Here is a 10,787-nt window from a genome sequence, read left to right on the forward strand (position 1 = left end):
GTAAACATTATATTAGGTAGCATTGTTTAAAGTGGCTAGTGATATATTTTACATAATTTCCCATCAATTCCCATTATTAAAGTGGCTGGAGTTGAGTCAGTGTGTTGGCAGCAGCCACTCAATGTTAGTGGTGGCTGTTTAACAGTCTGATGGCCTTGAGATAGAAGCTGTTTTTCAGTCTCTCGGTCCCAGCTTTGATGCACCTGTACTGACCTCGCCTTCTGGATGATAGCGGGGTGAACGGGCAGTGGCTCGGGTGGTTGTTGTCCTTGATGATCTTTATGGCCTTCCTGTGACATCGGGTGGTGTAGGTGTCCTGGAGGGCAGGTAGTTTGCCCCCGGTGATGCGTTGTGCAGACCTCACTACCCTATGGAGAGCCTTACGGTTGTGGGCGGAGCAGTTGCCGTACCAGGCGGTGATACAGCCCGACAGGATGCTCTCGGTTGTGCATCTGTAGAAGTTCGTGAGTGCTTTTGGTGACAAGCCAAATTTCTTCAGCCTCCTGAGGTTGAAGAGGCGCTGCTGCGCCTTCTTCACGATGCTATCTGTGTGGGTGGACCAATTCAGTTTGGCTGTGATGTGCACGCCGAGGAACTTAAAACTTACTACCCTCTCCACTACTGTTCCATCGATGTGGATAGGGGGGTGTTCCCTCTGCTGTTTCCTGAAGTCCACAATCATCTCCTTAGTTTTGTTGGCGTTGAGTGTGAGGTTATTTTCCTGACACCACACTCCGAGGGCCCTCACCTCCTCCCTGTAGGCCGTCTGGTCGTTGTTGGTAATCAAGCCTACCACTATTGTGTCGTCCGCAACTTGATGATTGAGTTGGAGGCGTGCGTGGCCATGCAGTCGTGGGTGAACAGGGAGTACAGGAGAGGGCTCAGAACGCACCCTTGTGGGGCCCCAGTGTTGAGGATCAGCGGGGTGGAGATGTTGTTGCCTACCCTCACCACCTGGGGGCGGCCCGTCAGGAAGTCCAGTACCCAGTTGCACAGGGCGGGGTCGAGATCCAGGGTCTCGAGCTTGATGACGAGCTTGGAGGGCACTATGGTGTTAAATGCCGAGCTGTAGTCGATGAACAGCATTCTCACATAGGTATTCCTCTTGTCCAGATGGGTTAGGGCAGTGTGCAGTGTGGTTGAGATTGCATCGTCTGTGGACCTATTTGGGGGGTAAGCAAATTGGAGTGGGTCTAGGGTGTCAGGTAGGGTGGAGGTGATATGGTCCTTGACTAGTCTCTCAAAGCACTTCATGATGACGGAAGTGAGTGCTACGGGGCGGTAGTCGTTTAGTTCAGTTACCTTAGCTTTCTTGGGAACAGGAACAATGGTGGCCCTCTTGAAGCATGTGGGAACAACAGACTGGGATAGGGATTGATTGAATATGTCCGTAAACACACCAGCCAGCTGGTCTGCGCATGCTCTGAGGGCGCGGCTGGGGATGCCGTCTGGGCCTGCAGCCTTGCGAGTGTTGACACGTTTAAATGTTTTCCTCACGTCGGCTGCAGTGAAGGAGAGGCCGCATGTTTTAGTTGCGGGCAGTGTCAGTGGCACTGTATTGTCCTCAAAGCGGGCAAAAAAGTTATTTAGTCTGCCTGGGAGCAAGACATCCTGGTCCGTGACGGTGCTGGTTTTCTTTTTGTAATCCGTGATTGACTGTAGACCCTGCCACATACCTCTTGTGTCTGAGCCGTTGAATTGAGATTCTACTTTGTCTCTATACTGACTCTTAGCTTGTTTGATTGCCTTGCGGAGGGAATAGTTACACTGTTTGTATTCCTTGCACCTTGCCCTTGCCCTGATTAAAAGCAGTGGTTCGCGCGTTCAGTTTCACGCGAATGCTGCCATCAATCCACGGTTTCTGGTTTGGGAATGTTTTAATCGTTGCTATGGGAACGACATCTTCAACGCACGTTCTAATGAACTCGCACACCGAATCAGCGTATTCGTCAATGTTGTTGTCTGGCGCAATACGGAACATATCCCAGTCCACGTGATGGAAGTATTTACCTCGTTGCCGTGACTCCTGGTATCGCCGCCGCCATTCCTCCCTTGCTGTTTCCGCCTGTTTCCATGGCAGGGTCTTGTCCCCTGCCATAACCTCCTCCCATGTCCATGAGGTCCTCCACTCCCTCTTCTCCCGGGCCCAGGATCCCTGCTCCTCCTGACCACGCTGCTTGGTCCTTTGGTGGTGGGTAGTTCTGTCACGGCTCTCGTCGTAATGAGGATTGCACCAAAGCGCAGCGTGCTAAGTGTTCATGATTTTATTTGATCACAAAACACTCAAACAAAATAAACAAGAGGGAAAACCGAAACAGTTCTGTAAGGAGCTTAAACTATACAGAAAACAACTACCCACAAAACACAGGTGAGAAAAAGGCTGCCTAAGTATGATTCCCAATCAGAGACAACGATAGACAGCTGTCCCTGATTGAGAACCATACCCGGCCCAAACATAGAAATAAAGAAACTAGAATGTCCACCCTAGTCACACCCTGGCCTAACCAAAATACAGAATAAAAGCCTCTCTATGGCCAGGGCGTGACAATCAGTTTCTGCATTTCCTGCACTCGTTTGAGATCATTTCCACACTGCCACGATATGGGCAAAAATACTAGGCCTTGTTTTTTAACCAAATGTTGCAATTGCGATTTAGATCAAAACACTTGCGTGAACTTTTGGAATCATGGCAGTATAATGTTTATTCTAATTCTCTAGTTAATAGTGGGCACTTTGAATACGGTGTTGTTTGACATGATAACGAATGAAAATTCCATGGGCGAGTTATTGTGACACGGTAAGAACCAAAGTGATGTTCAGTGTTTTCCTAGGGGACCCTATAATCTTTGGCTACATTAAATCTTAATTCATGTAGCCAAAATATTCATGCTTCGCCTATTCCTCTTTGATTTAGAAGACACTGTTGCACCGTGCTGATTTAGGCCTCCACCAGCACTGGTATCAGGTTGTATTAAGCCCCCACCCCACCCCCCCAACCCCTCTTTTTACACTGCTGCTACTCTCTGTTGATCATATATGCATAGTCACTTTAACTATACATTCATGTACATACTACCTCAATTGGGCCGACCAACCAGTGCTCCCGCACATTGGCTAATCGGGCTATCTTCATTGTGTCCCACCCACCACCCGCCAACCCCTCTTTTACGCTACTGCTACTCTCTGTTCATCATATATGCCTTGAGTGAGAGATGACTCAAGTAGCAGAGTAAACTATAGAAATGGACGTTACACCCGGCGTATCACATTTAACAAACCAAACACTGTTATAGAAGGTAAAGTAAAAACCCAAACCGGTCCTTACATCAATACCGGTATATAGTAAAATACGGTACACCACCCAGTCCTAGCGCACACTCACTCTCTCTCTCTTTCTCTCTCTCTCTCCCCCCCGTGGACCACTGGCATAGTTAATGAGTGTGAGCCATGGTAGAGATATTGTGAATTACAGCCCTAATCTGCTATAAACAGCCAGGATAAATCAGGTTTAAAGTGGAGCCAAAATAAATGCATTTGATTAAAATGCTGTGTTGGTTACCTTAATTGAGCTTAATATGTGTGAAAGTGTATATGCTTGACTGAAGGACACGTTTCTATTTTTAAAAAATCACACGCTTGTATGCACACACATACACACTCACGCGTGCGACCGTACACATTCTGTAAGCAGCTCTGGATGTACAGAAGTGTCTGCTGAATGACTCAAATGTAATTGTGGTAGTCACTCTTTTTAGCATAAACTCAGAGACATGATTATTGTTGTTTGAAAAGGTAGCACTTTGACTATTATATTCAGACAAGGAAATACAAACAGTGTGCACTCTGCATAAAGGGTACAGGTTAAAGTCTTCTGCTGAAGCTAGTGTAGGTTAGCAATAATTGCTGCCTCTGGGCAATACCAGTGGGGATTTTTTCCTCCCTTCCTCTCTCGATCTCTCTTTCTGTGTGTGTGTGTACAGTGGAGTGTGGCAGATTCTCTCGCCTGTCTGCCTTTGTCTAGTCCTCCCAGGGCACAGCCATCTGCAAGACCCACACTTCACAGAACAATACACACACACATCCCGCAGGATTAAACACATACCGCTTTACACCTATAACATTTATAATACACATTTTTACATATGTATTACACAAGCACACCGCATACTGTATAAGTCACTCCTGCTCCCCCTCCCTGGCACTCGAGGGCACCAGGCTACCCGTCATCATACACACCTGTTACCATCAGTACGCGCAGTTGCACTCATTGGACTCACCTGGACTCCCTCACTTTGTTGATTGCCCCTGCATCGATGTCTGCTCCTCTGGGTTGTTCCCTGTAGTAGCATTGTTTGCCGTCTCGTGTTTATGTCCAGACGCTGTTCCTGTTTCGCTGCATGTCCGTCTGTATTAAATGTTTCACTCCCTGTACCTGCTTCTCATCTCCTGTGTTGGGCCTTACAGAATATTACTACCACTACAAGAAGCATCAGGGAGTTTTTTGTGGTTTTGTTTTGTTGGTGACGTCGGACTTGGGGGCTGCCGCCGATGGAACTGGGGGTGCCAAAGATGGCTCGTCGGGCTGTCGTGCCCTAGCTGTTTCAAGATGTTTCCTTGACCCGATTGGCTCGGCAGGTTCCCATGCCATGTCATGCTTCAGCCGGCTCATCGGGCTCCTATGCCTCAGCCGGCCATGAGTTTTTTTTTCTTGTTTTGTTTGTTGACTTCTGGCTTGGATTCCGCCGCCAATGGAACTGGGGGTGCCTAAGCTGACTCGTCTGGCTGTCACGCCCTAGCTGGCTCGAGAGGTTTCCTTGCCTCGTTTGGCTCGGCAGGTTCCCATCCCACGTCATGCTTCAGCCGACCCATGGGGCTTCTACGCCGCAGCTGGCCCTTCCGGCTCGCACCGGTGGGACGTCGGGTGGCGCCCCTAGAACGGGGGGGTACTGTCACGCCTGCTCCCGCTCACCCACTCTGGCGCTCGAGGGCTACCCGTCATCATACGCACGCACTTGTTACCATCAGTATGCGCAGCTGTGCTCATTAGACTCACCTGGACTCCCTCACTTTGTTGATTGCCCCTGCATCGATGTCTGCTCCTCTGGGTTGTTCCCTGTAGTAGCATTGTTTGCCGTGTCGTGTTTATGTCCAGACGCTGTTCCTGTTCCGCTGCATGTCCGTCTGTATTAACTGTTTCACTCCCTGTACCTGCTTCTCATCTCCTATGTTGGGCCTTACAGTATCAGTTCCACATTTATTCTCCCTAATAAATATACAAGGTTCTCTTTGAATAAAGTAGGAAAAAAAAAACAGCAGCACATGGTAAAAACATTGGTCTCACTTCTCCTGAAGTGATGAAAGTGGTCAATGTAACAAGTCTTTACAGAGCACTGCCCAGACTCCAGTTCCCCCTGGGTGACTCTTTCCATGGCCCCTGACCCTTATGACACAGTCACCTCCAACCTCCCACAATTCGGATTGACTCTGGTGGTGGCCTGCATGGTAGGCCCGTCTGATGATTGTTTTCTGGGCTTCTGTGGGCGGGTCTTGTCCAACAGGAAATACATTTACGAGTTGGTGGCACTCCGCAGCGCAGCGAGACAAAGCAGGAAGTTCTTGACCTGAATCAAAAATCAACATACTGTTTCGATGTTTGACGGCTTCAAACTTTCCTTCATGTATACCTATGACTGATGATAACTCCACAAAACATGATGTTCTTCTGGAAGTGCTCTTGAACCGAAAATAAAATGTGACAAATATTGCCTATAGTTATCTAATAGTCTATTGAAAATGCTGCGTAGTGCACCTTTCATTTAAAGGATAAAAGATGATGGCAGAGAGAGGATGGCAGGGCCCCCTGGTGGCGGTGGTGGCTGGGTCAACTTTGTGCTGGACCATAGAGATAAAGATTAACTTGTGATGAGGAAGCAGGCACTCTATCAGAACCACCTGAGAGGAGGAAAGGAGAAAAGGGTTTAGATGAGACGTAAAAACCCTGGATAAAACCGGTCATAAACTAAACAACTACATCAGTGAATTGAAGTCTACTTCATTTGTAAAAAATTTAAACCAAAACAAACAGAAAACAGAACTCCCACCTGGATCACTACAATGTTCCGGAACACTTTTCCCAGCAGCCTCTGGGAGTCGTTGACGATGGTGCACCGCCGCGACCTCCATATGCTTGGCCACGTACAAAGTCAGCACCAGCAGGAAACACACAAAGAAGATCACAATGGCCGCCACCATTGTCCCCATCGACAGGCTGCCCCGCACCTCCACCGCCACACTGGAGCATATTCCCCTCCCCTCCTCCTCTCCCTTCATCCTCGCCCCCTCCCCCCCACCTCTGTCTCTCTCACTAAATAGTAAACTGCCACGGGTACTCTGGCCAGCACCACCACCCGGGCGCACACGGCCTTGGTGAAGCCCACCCTCCTCAGTCTGGTGAAGAAGGTGTGGGGAAGCAGGGTCGGCGCTGGGGCGGGTGGCATATGTGTGCTAGATGAGGGTGGCGAAGCGGGTGAGCGGCACCCAGGTCAGGATTAAGACACTGACGTAGATATTGATATTCTGGACAAGTGTGACCCCGTGGAGGACTAGGCAGACCAGGCTCTGGGAAGGAATTGACGAGGGATCTTTTGGTGCTTTTCTTCCCTTTAAAAACATTTTAAGATTATTATTATTTTTGTGTCTTGTCACATATATGACCAATCCCCTTTGAGAAAAATAAGAATCAATCCAAATGTCAGTAAAAGATGGATGTACCTGTGAGCAGTAGTTGGCCAGGAAAGAGGTGGTGAGGGAGAAGAGTAAGTTGGACAGGTAGACGTGGGTTGAAGTCTGGGTCGGGATACACCTCAGGAACACCCAGTGAGAGAGAGCATTGCCCAGGAGACCTGTGGGGAAGAGGAGGGCGTAGAGGGAGGCGCGGACGAAGCTTGGGAGGGGAGGATTAAGTGTGTAGCGGGAGGAGGGAGAAATGGAGGTGGGAAAGAGGTAGGAGGTGTTGGACACAGATGGGAAGGGTGGGGATGTGTTCTCCATCGATCTGTGAGACTAACTGAGACTGGAAGCATTATATACGAATGTTGCACCAGAGCTAGACAAGATAACCAATATGGCTATAAACACAGTGCCACTTCTTGTATCACTAAGATAATAGATTGCTGCGGGGACTTTCTTCTATTTAGCCATGAGCATTAATGAGGTCGGGCACAGACGTTGGGCGATTAGGCCTGGTTCACAGTCGTCGTTCCAATTAATCCCAAAGGTGTTTGATGGGTGTTCGATGTAATTTTATGCTGTGGAGTTAAGATTTCCCTTCCCTGGAATTAAGGGGCCTAGTTCGAACCATGGAAAATAGCCCCAGACAATTATTCCTTCTCCACCAAACTTTACAGTTTGCACTATTCATTCGGGAAGGTAGCGTTTTCCTGGCATCCGCCAAACCCAGATTTGTCCGTCGGATTGCCAGATGGTGAAGCATAATTCATCACTGTATAGATTGATGAGGGATTGTTTTACTTTTTTTTAATCCATTTTAGAATAAAGCTGTAACGTAACAAAAAGGTCTGAATAATTTCCAAACGCACTGTATTTCACATTTCGTTGTGTTACAGCCTGAATTCAAAATATAAATACATTTAGTTTTCTCTCCCACATCTACACACAACACCCCATACTCACAAAGTGAAAACGTGTTTTTAGACATTTTTGCAAATGTATTGAAAATTAAATACAGATATATCTCATTTACATAAGTATTCACACCCCTGAGTCATTACGTTGTAGAGGCACCTTTGGCGGTGATTACAGCTGTGAGTGTTTTTGAGTAAGTCTCTAAGAGCTTTGCACACCTGGATTGTACAATATTTGCCCATTATTCTTTTTAAAATTCTTCAAGCTGTGTCAAGTTGATTGTTCATCATTTCTAGACATCAATTTTCAGGTCTCGCCATAGATTTTCAAGCCGATTTAAGTCAAAACTGTAACTAGGCCACTCGGCTAACACAATCACATTCAGTGTCGTCTTGGTAAGCAACTTGTGTATATTTGGCCTTGTATTTTAGATTATTCTCCTGCTGAAAGGTGAATTCATCTCCCAGTGTCACGTGGAAAGCAGACTGAACCAAGTTTTCTTCTATGATTATGCCTGTGCTTAGCTCCGTTCTGTTTCTTTTTTATCCTGAAAAACACCCCACTCAGTAATGATTACAAGCATTTCAATAACATGGTGCAGCCACCACCATGCTTGAAAATATGAAGCTGTACTCCATGATGTGTTGGATTTGCCCCAAACATAATGCTTTGTATTCATGACATAGTTCATTTCTTTGCCAATTGTTTTGCAGTTTTACTTTAGTCCTTTATTGCAAACAGGATGCATGTTTTGGAATATTTTTATACTGTACAGTCTTTCTTCTGTCATTTAGGTTAGTATTGTGGAGTAAATACACTGTTGTTGATCCATCCTGAATGTTCTCCTATCACAGCCATTAAACTCTATAACTGTTTTAAAGTCACCATTGGCATGATGGTGAAATCCCTGAGCGGTTTCCTTCCTCTCTGGCAACTGAGTTAGGAAGTCGCCTGTAAAGTGTAATTAATAACTTCACCATATTCAATATCTGCTTTCTTTATTTGAATAATCTACCAACAGGTGCCATTCTTTGCGAGGTATTGGGAAATCTCCCTGGTCTTTGTGGTTGCATCTGTGTTTGAAATTCACTGCTTGACTAAGGGGCCTTAATTGTATAATTGTATGTGTCGGGTACAGAGATGAGGTAGTCATTCAAAAATCATGTTAAACACTATTATTGCACACAGAGTGAGTCCATGCATGGGGTATTGTGTGTAGGCCAGTGACACACAATCTCAATTTAGTCCATTTAAAATTGAGGCTGTGACATTACAAATTGTGGAAAAATGTCAAGTGGAGTGAGTACTTTCTGAAGGCACTGTAGTTGTATCATATGTTGAAATGAGGAAGGTGTATGTGTAGCATCCATTTTCCTGTTTGTCGCTTTTGCGTTTGTACTATTGACTGTGTTTCTATGGTATTACATTTGAGGAGGGGAAGTGTGTGAGAGAGTTGGTGTGTTTGAGTTTGTGACTGAGTGTTTCTGACGCTGTTTGCATGCGTGGTTTGTGCGAGTTATTTTCAGTTGTCTGGGTGAGAGGTGGTGAGAGGAAGACCGTAGGGAACCAAGTTACAGGCTGAGGGCCACCGACGTCTGCTGAGAAACACTCATGTAGCTGAAGAGAAAATATAGCCAAATAATGCATGTTGTTGTTGTGTTGAAAATGTATATATTGTTAAAAGATCCGTGTTACATTCTAATGTGTTTTTGTGATGTGACAGCTATTATCAGCTGTGTTTGTGCTGTAAATCAGTCAGAGGCAGTACTCCCAGCCAGCACATAACGTTCTGAGAACCATATGTTTCTTAGAGCTAGGTTAGAGTGTGGTTGTCCTATGGTTATTTTGCATAGAACCTTCCTACAACTTTCTGGGAATGGTGCAGGATAGTTGCTTGCGGTGGTGATTTTAGCATGTAAATCTTGATTGGCCAGACTTCCCCAATTTGTTTTCGATGCATGCCAGCAAAGCCACAACACAACACTTAACAAAACACGAATTGCACTATAGCGGACCATGTTTGTATGTGGCTTTGTTAACCTGTTGCGACGAGCAATCCCGTATCCGGGATCCTATTTATAGCCTCAAGCTCATTACCATAACGCAACGTTAACTATTCATGAAAATCGCAAATTAAACGAAATAAATATATTTGCTCTCAAGCTTAGCCTTTTGTTAACAACACTGTCATCTCAGATTTTCAAAATATGCTTTTGAACCATAGCTAAACAAGCATTTGTGTAAGAGTATTGATAGTAAGTCGCTCTGGATAAGAGCGTCTGCTAAATGACTTAAATGTTAAATGTGATAGCCTAGCATAGCATTAAGCCTGGCATTCAGCATGCAACATTCCAAAAAGATTATTTGTGTAGGACAAAACTTTTTTCCAAATTAACTCCATAATATCGACAGAAACATGGCAAACGTTGTTTAGAATCAATCCTCAAGGTGTTTTTCACATATCTATCGATGATAAATCATTCGTGGCAGTTTGGTTTCTCCTCTGAAGAAATGGAACGCGCATGGACCTGGAGATTACGCAATAATTTCGACGCAGGACACCGGGCGGACACCTGGTAAATGTAGTCTCTTATGGTCAATCTTCCAATGATATGCCTACAAATACGTCACAATGCTGCAGACACCTTGGGGAAACGACAGAAAGTGCAGGCTCATTCCTGGCGCATTCACATAAGGAGACATTGGAACACAGCGCCTTTAGAATCTGGGGCATTTCCTGTATGAAATTTCATCTTGGTTTCGCCTGTAGCATTAGTTCTGGGGCACTCACACTCATATCTTTGCAGTTTTGGAAACGTCAGAGTTTTTTCTTTCCAAAACTGTCAATTAAATGCATAGTCGAGCATCTTTTCGTGACAAAATATCTTGTTTAAAACGGGAACGTTTTTTATCCAAAAATTAAAAGAGCGCCCCCTATCTCGAAGAAGTTAACTTAATTATTATTATTTTTTACAATGTTTGCAAATTGATGTGTGGCACGTATTAATGACAAAATAACACGCAGAACAGGCAAAACATTTTTAAATAGTAATAATTACATGTACAGGGCGTTTAGAACGTATTCAGACGCCTTCACTTTTTCCACATTTTGTTACTTTACAGCCTTATTCTAAAAGGGATTA

General features: G+C 45.5%; 2 protein-coding genes and 1 pseudogene across 24 annotated transcripts in view; 2 read left to right on the forward strand and 1 right to left on the reverse strand.

The window, feature by feature from the left end:
* The window catches only part of caska (calcium/calmodulin-dependent serine protein kinase a), a 213,291-nt gene that overhangs the window by 119,063 nt on the left and 83,441 nt on the right, over positions 1 to 10,787 (forward strand). The window lies entirely within an intron of this gene.
* Positions 1 to 10,787, forward strand: part of rpl8 (ribosomal protein L8) — a 217,323-nt gene that overhangs the window by 80,613 nt on the left and 125,923 nt on the right. The window lies entirely within an intron of this gene.
* LOC135561890 (probable G-protein coupled receptor 82) lies at positions 5,390 to 7,050 on the reverse strand (annotated as a pseudogene).

This window comes from Oncorhynchus nerka, linkage group LG1, assembly GCF_034236695.1.
Source record: "Oncorhynchus nerka isolate Pitt River linkage group LG1, Oner_Uvic_2.0, whole genome shotgun sequence".
NCBI classification, from domain to species: domain Eukaryota; kingdom Metazoa; phylum Chordata; class Actinopteri; order Salmoniformes; family Salmonidae; genus Oncorhynchus; species Oncorhynchus nerka.